Source organism: Geotrypetes seraphini, chromosome 1, assembly GCF_902459505.1.
Source record: "Geotrypetes seraphini chromosome 1, aGeoSer1.1, whole genome shotgun sequence".
NCBI lineage: Eukaryota > Metazoa > Chordata > Amphibia > Gymnophiona > Dermophiidae > Geotrypetes > Geotrypetes seraphini.
The window spans coordinates 453,890,243-453,907,784 of NC_047084.1; the positions used below are offsets into that span (position 1 = coordinate 453,890,243).

The window sequence follows — 17,542 nt, forward strand, 5'->3', positions numbered from 1 at the left end:
TGTCTTGCTTGAAGAAACTTAGAAGTTTCGAGATGCCCGCACCGCGCATGCGCCAGTGCCTTCCCGCCCGATGTACCGGGCGTGTCTCCTCAGTTCTTTTCTTTCCGTGGAGCTGAGAAGTTTGTCTTCATTCTGCGCTGACTGAATTTCAGTTTTTTGCCTTCTTTAACCCGCATTTCTGTTTATTTCTTTGACTTTATTTCAATTTTACTTTATTTTTCTAAAAAAAAAAAAAAAAACTTAAAATTATTTCTTCCGGCGGTTCGGCCGGGCCGGCCTCGTGGCTGCGGCCTAGCGGCTTCGACCTTGCAGCGTCGATTTTCCGGCCTATGTCCCGACCAATCACCGGCTTTAAAAAGTGCAGCAAGTGCCAGCGTGCGATTTCGCTGACGGACCCACACCGACGCTGCCTTCAGTGTCTTGGTCCGGAACACGTTCCGAAATCGTGCCGGCCTTGTTCCACGCTCACTGCGCGCTCGTTTAAGCGGCGCTGCTTGCTCTGGGAGTCGATGTTCAAGATGGAGACTGCCAAGGACATCTCTGCTACTGCGGCTGTTGAGGTTTCGCCGGTCCATTCGAAACCTGCGTCTGCGACTCCTGCATCGAGCATCGTGAAGCCCGCATCGTTTGTCCCGGCTTCAGCTTCGAGTTCAGCATCGGCACCTGCCTCCGTCTCCTCGGTTCAGGTACCGCCTTCCACTGTCCCTCCCGTGGTCATCAAAGTGCCTAAAGCTAGCAAGCAGAAGCACTTGGCCACGAAGGAACGCGAAGACCGTGCAGGAGGGACCCCCTTTCGGTGCGGATCCCTCCATATCGGCTTCGCTTCGATCCCTGCTAGAAGCTCAGTTTGTCGAGCTTATGCGCACTATGGGACCCCGGCTTATCGCCAACATTCAAGGTGAGATTCCGACCTCGGTTTCAGAGGGCGGTCCGCCCCCTCCCCCTCCTCCTCGTCGTTCGATCTCTCTGCTCGACGAGGGGGATCGACGGAGGGCGGCGGAATCCTCCAGGAGGGCTTCCCTTCCTGAGATGCCACCTTTGGAGCCCATCACACCTCCACGCCAACAGGGTGCTAGGGCGGCTCCTGATAATCGTAGTCCTGGGCATACTGCATCGCAGGAGGAGTTCTTCCGCACTCCATACCAGACATGGGTGGCGCTGCGTGAATCCGCATCTCTGCCACCTCTGCGATCCACTGCATCGAGCCCTATCCATTCCTTTGAGGCTTCGAAGGATCAATCGATGCATAGAAGATCTCGTTCTCCGTCCCGTCACCGGGAGGGGCATCGATCTCGGCACTCTTCTCGGCACTCCTCACGTCATTCGGAGGTGTCTCCGCAGAAGAAGATGCAGCGTTTGGGATACTCCTCGTCGGATGTGTCCCAGCCGGAGGGGCCGGAGTATGAGGAACCATCTGCCTCCTATTCTCCATGCCGATCTCAGCTCTCCCTGGACCCGGAGGCTTCCACGTCTTCTAGTCCGTCTCGTCGGCCGGCCTTGGCAGACCAACTGTCTTTCTCATCCTTTCTCCGACAGATGGCGGATGACTTGGATGTGACTTTGGACACTGGGTCCAAATATTCTAAAGAGTATTTGGACACCATGCATTTACCTCACCCTCCGGCGGAGACACTTCGGCTTCCTCTACACAAGCTGCTGGACCAGACTTTCATGCGCTGTTTTGAGACACCGTATTCCTTGCCTGCAGTTCCCAGTAAACTGGATGCTCGATACCGCATTGTTCACCACAAGGGGTTTGAGGGAGCTCAACTTTCTCATCAGTCCCTTCTAGTCGAGTCCTCTCTCAAACGTTCTCATCCCTCCCAAGTCTATGCTCCCGTGCCTCCGGGCAGAGAGGGGAGAACGATGGATAAGTTTGGTAGACGTATCTATCAGAACTCGATGATGGCGACTCGAGTGCTCAACTACAACTTTTTCTTCTCTTCATACTTGGATTTTTTCTTGCCGGTGCTCCGCAAGTTCATTCCTTTCATCGATGCTCAGGCTCGTTTCCAGTTTGAAGAGGTGGTGGCGACCCTGTCCCAATTACGCCTTCAACTGATGCAATCCTCCTACGATGCCTTTGAGCTCTCGGCTCGAGCTGCGGCATGTTCGGTTGCCATGCGTCGCCTGGCGTGGCTTCGAACCATCGATATGGATCCGAACCTCCAGGACAGACTTGCAAATGTACCTTGTGCAGGAGCGGATCTGTTTGATGAGTCTATAGAAACTGTTACTAAAAAGCTGTCGGACCATGAAAAGTCTTTTCAGTCTATTCTGCGTCCTAAACCGAAGCCTCAGCAGTCTCGTCCCTCTAGACTGCCTCAAATTTACCAGCGGCGTTACCAACCGAGGCAGACTCCTCCTGCGAGACAGCCTGCGAAGAGACAGCCTCCGCAGAAGACTCAGCAGAAGCCTCAGATGCCGGCTGCACCCAAGGCTACTCAGCCTTTTTGACTCTCTTCCAGGGAGCATAACCGACGTTCTGTCTTCCCCTGTTTTTCCCATAGGGGGTCGTCTCCATCAATTTTGTCATCGATGGGAGTCAATCACCACAGACCTTTGGGTCCTTACCATCGTAAGAGAGGGATACTCTCTTCATTTCCAACGGGTCCCCCCGGACCACCCTCCAAGAGAGTATCCTTCCAACTTAACGCAGACCGCCCTTCTTCTCCAGGAGGCTCAGGCCTTGCTTCGGCTTCGGGCCGTCGAGCCAGTCCCGTTAGATCAGCAGAACCAAGGGTTTTACTCCCGATATTTCCTGGTTCCGAAGAAGACGGGCGATCTGCGGCCCATTTTGGACCTTCGAGTCCTCAACAAGTTTTTGGTCAAGGAGCGGTTCCGTATGCTGACCCTTGCCTCTCTCTATCCCCTCCTCGAGCAGAACGATTGGTTATGCTCTCTGGACCTCAAGGAGGCCTACACTCACATCCCGATTCATCCGGCCTCCCGCAAGTTCCTCAGATTTCGGGTGGGACATCTACATCTGCAGTATCGAGTGCTTCCATTTGGCCTTTCCTCTTCGCCCAGAGTCTTCACAAAGTGTCTGGTGGTGGTGGCCGCTGCACTCCGGAACATGGGTCTCCAGGTGTTTCCATACCTCGACGACTGGCTCATCAAGGCCCCGTCGGCCCCAGAGGTCATTTCGGCGACCTTGACTACGATTTGTTTTCTGCAGAACTTGGGCTTCGAGATCAACTTTCCCAAGTCACATCTTCAGCCCACCCAGACTCTCCCCTTCATCGGGGCGGTCCTGGATACCATCCAACTTCGAGCGTTCCTTCCTCCTCAGCGCCTGGATGCTCTTCTTCTACTCTGCCAGTCGGTGTCTTCTCGCCCGTCCGTCTCAGCGAGACACATGATGGTCCTCTTGGGTCACATGGCATCCAGAGTTCATGTGACGCCTTTTGCCAGACTACATCTCAGAATTCCTCAATGGACCTTGGCATCTCAGTGGACTCAGGTGTCCGACCCATTGTCCCGCCACATTGTAGTCACTCCTGCTCTACGGCAGTCTCTTCTCTGGTGGATGACCTCTCTGAATCTATCCAGAGGTTTGCTGTTTCACTCTCCTCCCCACCAGAAAGTTCTCACGACCGATTCATCGAACTATGCATGGGGAGCTCATCTGGATGGTCTTCGCACTCAGGGGTTCTGGACCAGTGCGGAACGACTTCATCAAATCAATCTTCTGGAGCTCAGAGCCATCTTCAATGCTCTTCAGGCTTTTCAACATCTGCTTCACGACATGGTGGTCCTAATTCGCACCGACAATCAGGTCGCCATGTATTATGTAAACAAGCAAGGGGGCACGGGCTCGGCCTCCCTCTGCCAGGAAGCTCTTCGAGTCTGGGATTGGGCGGTCCGCCACAACACCTTCCTCAGGGCTGTCTACATTCAGGGGAAGGACAATGTCTTGGCAGACAAATTGAGTCGTCTTCTCCAGCCTCACGAATGGACGCTCCATTCCAAACCCCTTCATCGGATATTTGCACAGTGAGGGACGCCTCAGATAGACCTCTTTGCAGCCCCCCACAACTTCAAGCTGCCTCAGTTTTGCTCCAGGATCTACACTCCTCTCCGCCTCGAGGCGGACGCTTTTCTGCTGGGTTGGGGGAATCGCTTCCTATATGCGTTTCCTCCTTTTCCTCTCATTCAGAAGACTCTGGTCAAGTTGAGATCAGACCATGCCACCATGATTCTAATTGCTCCTCGGTGGCCCAGGCAACCTTGGTTCTCCCTTCTACTTCAACTCAGCAGCAGGGAGCCCATACTTCTTCCAGTGTTTCCTTCACTACTCACTCAACATCAAGGTTCACTACTTCATCCCAATCTGCAGTCCCTCCACCTGACAGCTTGGTTCCTTTCAACATAACTCCTCACCAGTTTTCTCAAGCAGTGAGGGAGGTCTTGGAGGCTTCCAGGAAGCCTGCTACTCGACAATGCTACTCCCAAAAATGGACTAGATTCTCCTCCTGGTGTATTTCCAATGCCACGGAACCTCAGCGAGCTTCCCTTTCTTCTGTATTGGACTACCTTCTACACCTATCTCAGTCTGGTCTCAAGTCTACCTCCATACGAGTCCACCTGAGTGCTATTGCGGCTTTCCATCAGCCTCTACAGGGGAAACCTTTGTCTGCTCATCCTGTGGTTTCCAGATTTATGAAAGGTCTTTTTCATGTCAACCCTCCTATCAAACCTCCTCCTGTGGTTTGGGATCTCAATGTTGTCCTGTCTCATCTCATGAAACCTCCGTTTGAACCTCTCAACAAGGCTCCACTTAAGTATCTCACCTGGAAGGTGGTTTTTCTGGTGGCCCTCACATCTGCTCGCCGGGTCAGTGAGCTTCAGGCCCTAGTGGCGGATCCACCGTTCACTGTATTCCATCATGACAAGGTGGTTCTTCGTACTCATCCGAAATTCCTGCCTAAAGTGGTCTCTGAATTTCACATCAACCAATCCATCGTGCTTCCAGTGTTCTTTCCAAAGCCTCATTCTCATCCTGGGGAAGCTGCTTTGCACACTCTGGACTGTAAACGTGCTTTAGCTTTCTACTTGGATCGCACAAAGCCTCACAGAACTGCTCCTCAACTTTTCAGTCTCCTTTGATCCAAACAAGTTGGGACGACCTGTATCGAAGCGCACCATCTCTAACTGGATGGCGGCTTGTATCTCTTCCTGCTATGCCCAGGCTGGATTATCCCTTCCCTGTAAGGTCACAGCCCATAAGGTCAGAGCAATGGCAGCCTCTGTAGCCTTCCTCAGATCGACACCGATTGAGGAGATTTGTAAGGCTGCCACTTGGTCCTCGGTTCATACATTCACCTCTCATTATTGTCTGGACACTTTTTCCAGACGGGATGGACAGTTTGGCCAAACAGTGTTACAAAATTTGTTCTCTTGAAATTGCCAACTCTCCCACCATCCCATTGGGGTTAGCTTGGAGGTCACCCACTAGTGAGAATACCTGCCTGCTTGTCCTGGGATAAAGCAATGTTACTTACCGTAACAGTTGTTATCCAGGGACAGCAGGCAGCTATTCTCATGTCCCACCCACCTCCCCTGGGTTGGCTTCTCAGGCTAGCTACCTGAACTGAGGAGACACGCCCGGTACATCGGGCGGGAAGGCACTGGCGCATGCGCGGTGCGGGCATCTCGAAACTTCTAAGTTTCTTCAAGCAAGACATGCTTTCAAGATGTCCGTGTCGGGGCTCTGTCGGATGACATCACCCACTAGTGAGAATAGCTGCCTGCTGTCCCTGGATAACAACTGTTACGGTAAGTAACATTGCTTTATCTGAGGACAAGCAGGCAGGCAGTATATTCTTACATGTGGATGATGTAATCCATGCAGCTTCTGTATGGACAGTCAGCAGTGCACTGTCACTTTAAAAACTTTAAGACTGTCCGCATTGCACATGCGTCTGTGCCTTCCTGCCTGAAGTTGGCTTGTGAGACCATCAGTTCTCAGTTTTCCATGCAGCAGAGAAAGCTGTTCCTTCAAGTTTCTCTCAATGTATCAAACTGGTGCATCTATTTTCAGCGTATTTTTGTGCATATGTTTTGCATGTATGTTTGGTATGCATTTTTTTGTGCCTTCCTTTCTTTTTTTTGTTTGGTTTAGAAAATTCTCATTTCACTGTCTTTTTTTTTTTTTTTTTTCAAATTCTTTATTCATTTTTTCATCTTACATCAAGTACACAATATTACATCATTTAAAACTTTTTTTTTTTTTAATATTTATTCTTTTTTTAAATTCTTACATCAAGTGAAATACATGTAATACATTCAATTATGAAAAAACACTTGAAATTATTATTAAATGTTCTTACAATGTGAATTAAATAAACCCTTTTATCAGAATTTTATATCATATTAATATTACAATAGTTTTCCCTCCCTACCCCTTCTATATGTTCTATACATGTGTTATTATATCTGATCAGTAGAATAATTTGTCAATGGTCCCCATATTTTATTAAATTTTTTAATATAACCTTGTTGTAATGCCAATACTTTTTCCATTTTATATATATGACAAATTGAATTCCACCAAAAAGTGTAATTCAATTTAGTGTAATCCTTCCAGTTCTGAGTAATTTGCTGTATGGCGACCCCTGTTAAAATTAATAAAAGTTTATTATTGCTAGCTGAAATCGGACTTTGTGTTCTCATTGCTGTTCCAAATAATATTGTATCATATGATAGTCCAACATGATTTTCTAATAAATTATTAATTTGGGGCCAAATTAATTTCCAAAAGGAATTAATGCAGGGACAAAAGAATAGTAAATGGTCCAATGTCCCCACTTCTATCCTACAATGCCAGCATCTATTAGATCTATTACTATCTAATTTTTGTAATCTCGTAGGGGTCCATAAAACTCTATGTAATATAAACAACCATGTTTGACTCATAGATGCTGATCTTGTAGTATGTATTCTCCAGGACCAAAATTTTTGCCATTGAGATGGAGAAATTATCTGTCCTATCTCAATACTCCAAATATCCCTAAGTCCTGATCTCTTTTTTTTGTTTAAAAATTCGTTTATATTCTTATACCATTTTGCGGCTTGGTGTCCTTGAAAATCCACTTGAAAACAAAGGATTGGTAAACTATATTGAGTGTTTAGATTCTTCCATTCAGGGAACCCTTCCTGAATGGCCTGCTTCAATTGCATCCATTTAAAATATTGTGTTTTATCTAATCCAAATTTTTGTTGCAATTGTGAAAAACTAAGCAGTGATCCATTTATTATTATATCTTTTAAAGTACGTATACCTGCTTTTATCCATTGTTTCCATACTATTTTAAATCCACCAATTTTGATCCTGGAGTTTACCCAAATAGATTGATTTAAAGATTTAGTCAATGGATCTTTTGATAAATTGCTTATAAATCTTAATGTTTTCCATGTATCTGTTAGAATTCTATGATCTTTATATCTCTTAGGTATTGTTATACTAATGAAATGTTCTGGATGTAAAGGGAACATGAGGCGCCATTCTAAATATAACCAGTCGGGTACATTTTCCATGAGATCTGGGAGGATCCAATACATTCCTTGTCTTAAAATATAGGCTTGATGGTACCTATAGAAATTTGGAAAATTTACCCCTCCTTCCTTAATTGTTTTTTGTAATGATGCTAAAGCAATTCTTGGTCTTTTCCCAAACCAAACAAATTTTGTTAGTATACTGTTTAACTTTTTATAAAATGACCCCTGAAAAAATATTGGAATCATACTCATTTGATAACAAACCACAGGTAAAATCATCATTTTAATTGTTTGGATTCTTCCCCACCAAGAAAGATGTAAAGGATTCCATTGCTCGCACATTTCTGTTATTTTCTTTAATAAAAGTTTTTCATTCTCTTTAATTGTTTCATCAATTGTATTTTTTATAAGAATACCTAAATATTTTAGTCCTTCCTCTTTCCATTTAAATGAATATGAATCAAATAATCCTTTGGTGCAATGGATATTAATTGGAAGAACTTCAGATTTTTCCCAATTGATTTTATATCCAGAAAACTTTCCAAATTTTTCTATTAAATTAAGTAGATGTGGAATGGTGTCTTCTGGTTCTCTTAAATATAATAATATATCATCTGCATATGCAGATAATTTAAATTCCCAATTAGAAAATGTGATTCCTTTTATTCCCTTAGTTTGATTTATTGCAATTAATAAGGGTTCTAGAACGATATCAAAAAGTAAGGGAGATAAAGGACAACCTTGTCTAACTCCCCTTAGCAAGTTAAATTTATCAGATAAGTTATTGTTTATATTTAATCTTGCTCCAGGGGAGCTATATAATGTTTGAATCATTTTAATAAAACCAGGTCCTATACCAAACCATTCTAGAGCTTGATACATAAACTTCCATTCTACTCTATCAAATGCTTTTTCTGCATCTAATGATATTAGAAAAGCTGGATCATTTAAATTTTTTGCTAAATTTAGAGAATGAAATGCTAATCTAGTGTTATGTGAAGAGTGTCTTTTAGCAACAAATCCTGTTTGGTGTATATCAATAATAAAAGGAAGAGCTTTTGCTAATCTTATAGCTAGCACTTTAGCAATTAATTTAGCATCTACATTCATCAAAGATATAGGCCTATAATTTGTTATCAATGTTGGATCCCTGTTTGGTTTTGGTAAGACAATTATAACAGAATCAGCCATAGTTCCTGATATATTTTCATTGTTTATTTGATATTGATATAAATTTAATAGATAAGGTAATAAAATATTTTGAAATGTTTTATAATATTCAACAGTATATCCATCTCCACCTGGAGCGGATCCAACTCTAAGAGCTTTCAATGCTGATTCTATTTCTTTTAAAGATATATGTTCTTCTAAACTTCCTTTTATATGATCCGGAATATTTGGTCCAATAAATGCCTTTAAAAATTCTATACCATCTTGTTCTTTATTTTCATAAGTATCAGAAGTATATAAATCCTTATAAAAATCAAGAAACTGTTTTATAATATCTTCATTACTAGTGTGTGTATTGCCCCGTTTATCCTTAATTGCAATAATCTTAGATTTTCTTTTTTTTGCTTTAATAAAATTTGCTAATAATCTTCCATTTTTATTTGAATTTCCATAATACTGTACCTGCCGACAGAACATATCTTTCCTTACAATTTGAGAAGAAATCTCATTATATTTAACTTTTGTTTTTAATAATTTCTGCAATGTATCATGTTCCCATTTAGTAATTAATTTTTGTTCTAATAATTTAATTTCTTGTTCCAATTGTATAAATTGTTTTTTAAGTTGTTTTTTCATATATGCAGAATATGATATGATATTTCCTCTCATTGTTGCTTTATAAGCGTCCCATAAAATTTCAATGTTTATGTTATCCGAATTATTGAATTGAAAGAATTCATGCATTTTTTCTTTAATATCTTCTATAAATTTTATGTCTGCAAGTAAAGCATTATCAAATCTCCAAATTGGTTTAGAATAAACTGATATATCATTCTGCAGATCAATCCACACACCAGCATGATCTGATATAATAATAGGATCAAAAATTGCTTTCATCACTTTTTGTGCTATGTTATTAGAAACGAATATATAATCAATTCTTGAAAAGGATTTATGGACCTGAGAACAAAAAGAATATTCTTGATCATTAAAATGAAGGATACGCCATATATCTACTAAATCACAAGTTTGTATCAAATTATCTAATCCTAATGATTTCATAATTTTACTTGGTTTTTTATCCAAAATAGGATCCATTACAGCATTGAAATCTCCAGCTACTATTAAATTATTAGCAGCCAGTGGTAGTAATATCTGCTGAATATTTTTGAAAAACTCCATTTGATTTGAATTAGGAGCATATAAATTAAATAAGTCCAGGGTTGTATTTCTCAGATCCATTTTAATATGTACCCATCTTCCTAATGGATCAAATTTTATTAACTTAAAATCTGCTATACATTTTTTATTTATGAGAATAGCTACTCCTGCTTTTTTTCCAACAGCCGGTGCAAAAAAACATTTGGACACCCAACCCTCTTTTAGTTTATTAGATTCAATACCTGACAAGTGTGTCTCTTGTATGAAATAAATATCAGCTTTTTGCTTATGAAGAAAATCTAGTATTTTCTTTCGTTTGATTGGATGGTTAAGACCATTGACATTAAGAGAATAAATTTTAAGAGCCATTTAATTTAATAAGTAATATTTGAAGTAAAAATCTATAAATATATTTTTGATCAGATATCCACACATGTTTAATATTTATTCTTTTATTTATTATTAAACCCTTACTTTTAAGATTTTCTTTAATTAATTTCATCTCCCTTTTCCTATCCCCCTCCCTTCCCTCCCCATTTAGCAAAAATAGTGTATACTTGGCAACACGCATATCAAGATCAGCCATAACACACTCCAAGAAGACCATTTAGCTTTCCAAATACAGTTTAAGTCATTAAATATTTAAATAATATTAAAATGTAAATAATTCATATATTATATATCTATGAATTCAGTCAGTTTCATATAGATTTCTTAGGATATTTTAAAATTCTATATTTAATACCATTAATTCATTAATAAATAAATAAATATAGTATTTATCTTTTATTATATCCTATAAAGCTTTTTCCTCTCATCTTATATTTTATTATAGTAATATCATTAATATGGGAACATAATGATATAGGAACAATAGTTTCATAAGTAAAGAATCTCCCCCCCCATGAGAGATCACCGCTGAAATCACACACCAGGCACATACATCGTTTCTCCACTTATCTGATTCTCTCTTTCTCTCTTCTCATTTTTATTTTCTTCTTTTCCTTGTCTTCTTTCTTCTTCTTTTCCTAAGGAGATTGTATTGAATAGTTCTTTACAATCTTCCAAAGTTCTTGTAATCCATTTTCTGATTTCTTTTTCTTCTTTTTTCTTCTTATATTTTATATTATATGTTCATGTTGTGTTTCCGGTATGAAAAAAAATCAATTTCCTGTGTTCCTCACGCATAGACCTTCGGGATTGTAAGTTTTTAAATTTTTAAGTCATTTTGAAGAGAGAAGAGGGAACACAATTCAAACAAGCATATATATGTGTCCGGTGTGCGACCCCGCAGCAGTCCCACCACAGGAAAAGAAAAACCTCACCCGAAAAACTATCCCCTTCAATTTTTTTTTTTTTAATCTCTGATATTCCCACCAATCTATTCTGTCTGTAATCAATTTCAAAGCAGGCTTTTAGTTATATTATCTTTTCTATATTACATTCATTTAAATTTATGTTAACTTTCTTTCTTTTCATATTGTATATTATAATTATAATTATTTCCTGTTAAACTTACAAACATATAATTGCATTAAGCCTTTTAAAATTTTATTTGCATTTTAGAATGTCTGTTACATTCTAATTCTATTGTAAGAGAGACGTTGAAAAGAATATATTTGAAGCTAATTAAAAACATTCTAAATCGTTGCATTTTGAAATATAGTAAATTCTTTAAATTTATTTTCTCTATATAATTAATATATGATGATATATATAGTATAATATTTTTCCCAACATTTCTAATTAATAAATTAAAGACATATTATTCAAAATTAGGATGACATAGGTATTTCTTGAGTTTGAATAAATTTCTCTAGTTTCTCAGCATCATCAAATGTAAAAGTTTTATTTCCGATGGTAACCTTCATGTTTGCAGGATACATTAATCCAAACTTTGCACCTAATTCTCTTAGTTTTGGCCTCAATTCCAACAACTTTTTCCTTTTTATCGCTGTGTTTTTAGCAAAATCAGGAACAAAGTGGATATAAGCATCTTGATATTTAAGACCTTTATTTTGCTTTGCTAGTTGAAGTATTTCTAAGACCTGTTGGTGGCGCAATAGTATGAATATAAATGGTCTTGGTCCATGTTGATTTTCTCCTCTCTTCATAGGCACTCTATGTGCTCTTTCTACCTCTATGGGATATTTTGTTTTTATCGGAAGTAGTTTGGGTAACAGATTTTCAATAAAGACTACCGGATTTCCCTTTTCTGCTCCTTCTGGTAATCCAATCAAACGGACATTACTTCTTCTTTCTCGATTAGAATAATCTTCAATTTCTTTAGTAAGTATTTCTATTTTTTTTCTATCCGTTCGACTGTAACTTGCTTCTTCTTCTACAAACATCATTCTTTCTTCTAGATTATTTGACTTTAATTCCAGGAGATCCATTTTTTTGTTTAGCGTTGAAACGTCCTCTGATATATTCGTAACTTTTTTTGTTAAAACTGATAGCATTTCTTTTATTTCCTTTAGTTCTTTTCTTACTTCTATATCTGTCATTTTTGAACCTGTCTCCTGTTCCGGTTTTGCTCTTTTGCTGCTACCAGCCATCGCAAAGTCATTCTTGTTTTGTTTTCCTGTTGCCATCTTTTTATCTTATCTTCTTTATTTAATCCAAGCTTTTTTTCTTATTTTTTTAAAATTCTTTTAGACTTTTTGCAGTCTTTCAAGGTCTTTTTCTTGGAGCTCACTTATTAGCCGACCTTCCTCATGCGCGTCCAAGCCACGCCCCCCATTTAAAACTTTTACACAACACTTGAATTTCTTTCTATTGTCATCTTAAATACATAAATTTATTCCCTCTTTACCCACCCTTCCCACAAATATTTAATCAAAAATATCGTATAAATATTGTATTCTTATCTATTGATTAAACCTTTAATAGAACTTTATACCATCCCCCTCTCCCCTATGTATAAATGTACTTTTAGTGGAAAATGATGTCTAATCATTACAATAATTTGTCAATGGCCCCCAGATTTTTAAAAAATTATTATAATTCCCTTTTTGTATGGCAATTGTTCTTTCCATTTTGTAAATGTGGCACAACGAATTCCACCAGAATGTATAGTTAAGTCTATTGTAATTTTTCCAATCACTGTCTTTTGTTTCAGGCCTTTGGGCTCTCTGCAGCCTGTCTTCAGGCTGGGAGCATCAAACCTTTATCGGTCTGCTGTCTACTCAATCTCCTTGGACCATTGAGTCCTTTGATCTCATGCTGGCAAGTTTTCCTTATGTCAAAGGCTCCTAGAAGCTTTTAAACGGTGCATTCAGTGTAATAGGACCATTTAAGCTATAACATAACAATCAGCTTTTATACTACAGGACCGTGAAGTTCTATGCGGTTAACAAAAAATTATAATAGTGTATACAATTGAATAGATTGAAGATTATGTAACTTAAAAAATAAGGCTAACAGAATAGATTACTAAAGTATAATGTCCATATTCATGGAAATTAATTACCCAGATATTTAAGAAACAAATGTGTCTTTAGATTTCTTCTGAATTTCACATAAGAACTCGAAGACACAATTAAATTTTACAAATCCTTGCCCCAAAATGCTGCCTGATATGACAAAAAATGCTGATGATGTTTTTAAAATTTGCAATCTTTGACAGGCGGAAAAACAAAGTTCAAGTGCGAATTTCTCCTATGTTTCTTATTTGCAAAAGTTTTTTTTTTTTTTTAAATCTTTATTCATTTTTAAAAATTACAACAAGTGTACAACAATCATTCATAAATAACTTAATTAATCACTTGACATTCTTATTTGTAATATTCCAAATAGATAATTATATAAGAAACCCACCCCTCCCACCCATATACTAATAAATAACAATTATCAATTATTATCCTTCATAGTCCCACCCCCCTTATCTTGTCCAATATTTAGGTGTTTAAGATGTCTGATCATCAGAATAAATCATCAATGGCCCCCAAATCTTTTTAAACTTATTATAATTGCCTTGTTGCAGAGCAAATACCCTTTCCATTTTATAAATATGACACACTGAATTCCACCAAAAAGTATAATTCAATTTAGTATAATCTTTCCAATTCCCTGTAATCTGTAGGCTTATTTGCAAAAGTAAAGAGGTCAATCAAATATATGGGAGAAAGTCCGAACAGAACTTTGAAACAGAAACAACCAAATTTAAACTTCATACGCACCTCCACTTGCAACCAGTGCAATGTCCAGTAAAATGGCATTATATGATCATGCTTCTTCAGCCCTAAGATCAATCTAAGAGCCACATTCTGGACCATCCGCAGTCGCTGCATATTTCTCTGAGATATTCCTAGATAAACAATATTAATAATCGAGCTGACTGAGCACAAGAGACTGTACCAAAATTCTAAATGATTCTATATCAAAATAGGCCCTAATAGATCACAATTTCCAAAGGGTGAAAAAACTTTTTCTAACCAAGGAATCCAACTGAGTTTTCATAGTTAAACCCTGATCCAATATTACGCCCAGAATCTTTATAGTTGTTTGAACAGGGTAACTGTGATTGTTTAATATCAAAGGTGTATTAGTATCATATGGGCATGGACAGGCCATAAAAAACCTAGTTTTTCCTGAATTCAGTTTGTTTAAATTCAGTCATCCACTGTTCCATTAGTCCTAATGCTTTTTTGCCATGGGAATTATTTGTGAGAGTGATTTAGAAAATGGAAACGCTTTTCAATTTGGGCACATTCTGAAGGTCAGGATCCACTTCAGTGCTCAGTAACTTCACTATTAACCTTTCTTCTACACCAGGGGTAGGGAACTTCGGTCCTCGAGAGCCGAATTCCAGTCGTATTTTCAGGATTTCCCCAATGAATATGCATGTAAATAGATCTCATGCATATTCATTGCGGAAATCCTGAAAACCTGACTGGAATACGGCTCTCGAGGACCGGAGTTCCCTACCCATGTTCTACACTTATCAGACTCTAGCCTTAAATACAACTTTGTCAGATTTCACCTGTCAAGCAATTTCAGCATATCATCCTCATGTTGACGGAAAACCTATTTATCCCAGGATAAGCAGGAAGCCTATTCTCACATATGGGTGACATCATCAACGGAGCCCGGATGCGGAAGCCTCGCAAGCAAACTTGCTTGTAGAAACTCAGAAGTTTCGAAACAGCCGCACCACACATACACGGAGTGCCTTCCCGCCCAGCGCAGGGCGAGTCTCCTCAGTTTTCCGCGGAGCCGAGAAGTCTGTCTTTGACTCTCTGCGTTTAACTTACTTACTTTGTGCCTTCTCTCACCGTGGTTTATGTTAGTTTTGTTCACAAATTGCTGTGTTCTTTTGTTTCTTTTATTTCTAGTTAAAAAAATTTTTTTTTTACTTTCTTCCAGTTGAGTGAATGGACAGGCCGCTCGTCCGCAGACCAGGGGTTTCGACTTTGTGGTGGCTATTTTTCCTCCTATGTCCTGGCCAGCAACAGGCTTCAAGAAGTGTAGCCAGTGCCAGCGTGCGATTTCCCTCACGGACCCACACCGTCAGTGCCTCAACTGCCTTGGGCCGGGCCATCAACTGAAGTCGTGCGAGCGCTGTGCTACTCTTCAACCTCGTGCCCGTAAACGTTGTCAAATTTTAGTGGAGAAGCTTTTCGGGATAGACTCTTCAGTCACACCCTCATCTTCGAAAGCGGCCTCGGGTCCACCTTCTACCTAGGGTACTCCTGCCTCCACAACTCTGACCTCGAGCATCATCAAGCCTTCCTCTTTTGCGGCAGCTCTTGCTTCGAGTACATCTGCTGTGTATCTTCCACTGGTTCCTCAGGTCAGATAGCTCAGCAGAAAGTTCCAGTGGTGGTCATCAAGGTTGCTAAGACTTCCATGTCGAAGCACATTTCCACTGCCACTTTGGAACCTCTAGCCAAAGCAGGTGGTCCGGTTTCAGATGCGGATCCATCCTTGCCGGCTTCTTTCTAGACCATGTTAGAGAAGCAGTTCATTCAGTTCCTAACTAATATGGGACCGAAGCTAGCTACTCTAATCCAGCCTGGGCATTCTGCAGACTCCCGCGAGGTCAAGCCTCTTCCTATGCCTCCGGCTGAATATACACACTCTATGCAGGGAGCAGAGTCTCTGCGAGTGTCTGGTCTGGCATCCATGCACTCTAAGCAAGGAGTAAATTCTTTGCAAGTGCCTCGACTGGAATCCTCACACTCCATACAAGGAGCAGAGTCTTTGGGAGTGCCTCAATATTCCTCCACCAAGCCTCCTGAGCTTCGATCTACAGCTTCTAGCCCCATCCATTCCTTGGTGGCAACGTCTGCTTCCATCTCCGAAGCCAAGTCTCCTCGATCCTCGAGACCTGCTTCCAGGCACCACTCTCGTCATCGATCCTGACCTACCTCGAGGCATACCTGCAGGCATAGCTCTACTTCTAAGGAGCATCCTTCAACTAAGCCTCGATCAACACCTTCTAGCTCTACTAGACCTCCGACTCCTCAATCGAGGTCTCCGCTTCCAGACCTCGAGGACTCAGCGGCTTCTATTTCTTCGTCCAAGTCTCCTTATTCTTTTGATGCCTATTTTCCTGCTGAAGCTTCATCTTCGACCCAGGCAGCCTCGAGGTCCTCAAGTCCCTCTCGAGGCAAGGCATTAGCGGATCAGCTATCTTTCTCTTCTTTTCTTCATCAGATGGCTGCTGACTTGGAACTTCAGTTAGATCCTGGTTCTAAATACTCTAAGGAGTATCTCGAAGTCATCCATCTTCCTCAACCTCCTGCAGAGTCATTTAAGCTTCCCCTTCATAAGCTTTTGTCTTAGACTTTTACACACTGCCTGGAGACTCCTTATGCAATTCCCGCTGTTCAGGCAAGTTGGACTCCAGGTATAAAACTCTTTTTAAAAAAAAAAAATCTTTATTTATTTTACATCTTACAAGTGTATCATAAAATAACATTTGAACTTATACAATATCACTTGATTCTCTATCAATTTAACTTAAATCATAATATTTAAACTCTCCCTCCCAACCCTACTAATTCATATGTAGTGCATATATCATATAATATATTATATATTCTGTCCTATTAATCTAATCATTTAATATCAAATCAGAAATCCCACCCCCCCATACTTTGCAATTATACCTATTAGGGAAAAATGATAATCCAATAATTACTCATTACAATATTCTATTAATGGCCTCCAAATCTCCTGAAAGTTATTAAAATTACCTTTCTGCAAGGCTAACATTCTTTCCATCTTGTACATATGACATAATGAATTACACCAAAAACTATAATTTAATCTATTCCAATTTTTCCCATTAAATGCAATCTGCTGAATGGCAACTCCTTTCATAATAAGTAATAGCTTATTATTCTTTGCAGAAATTTGACTTTTCTTCCTCATTGATATTCCAAATAATATAGTATCATAGGATAGAGCCACAGGATTTTCCAACAAACAATTTATTTGGCCCCAAATCGATTTCCAAAAAGCCAAAATGAATGGACAATAGAACAATAAATGATCTAAAGTCCCCGCTTCGAGATGACAATGCCAACATCTATTAGACTTAGAGCTATCTAATTTTTGTAAACGAACAGGGGTCCAGAAAGCTCGGTGCAACAGAAAAAAACAAGTTTGTCTTATAGATGCCAACATTGTACAACTCATCCTCCAAGACCAAATTCGTTTGTTTGACTCATTTTCCTTTATATGGAAGGAAGATGGAATAAAA

General features: G+C 39.9%; 1 protein-coding gene across 3 annotated transcripts in view; it reads left to right on the plus strand.

The window, feature by feature from the left end:
* The window catches only part of WNK3 (WNK lysine deficient protein kinase 3), a 464,585-nt gene that overhangs the window by 178,182 nt on the left and 268,861 nt on the right, over positions 1–17,542 (plus strand). The window lies entirely within an intron of this gene.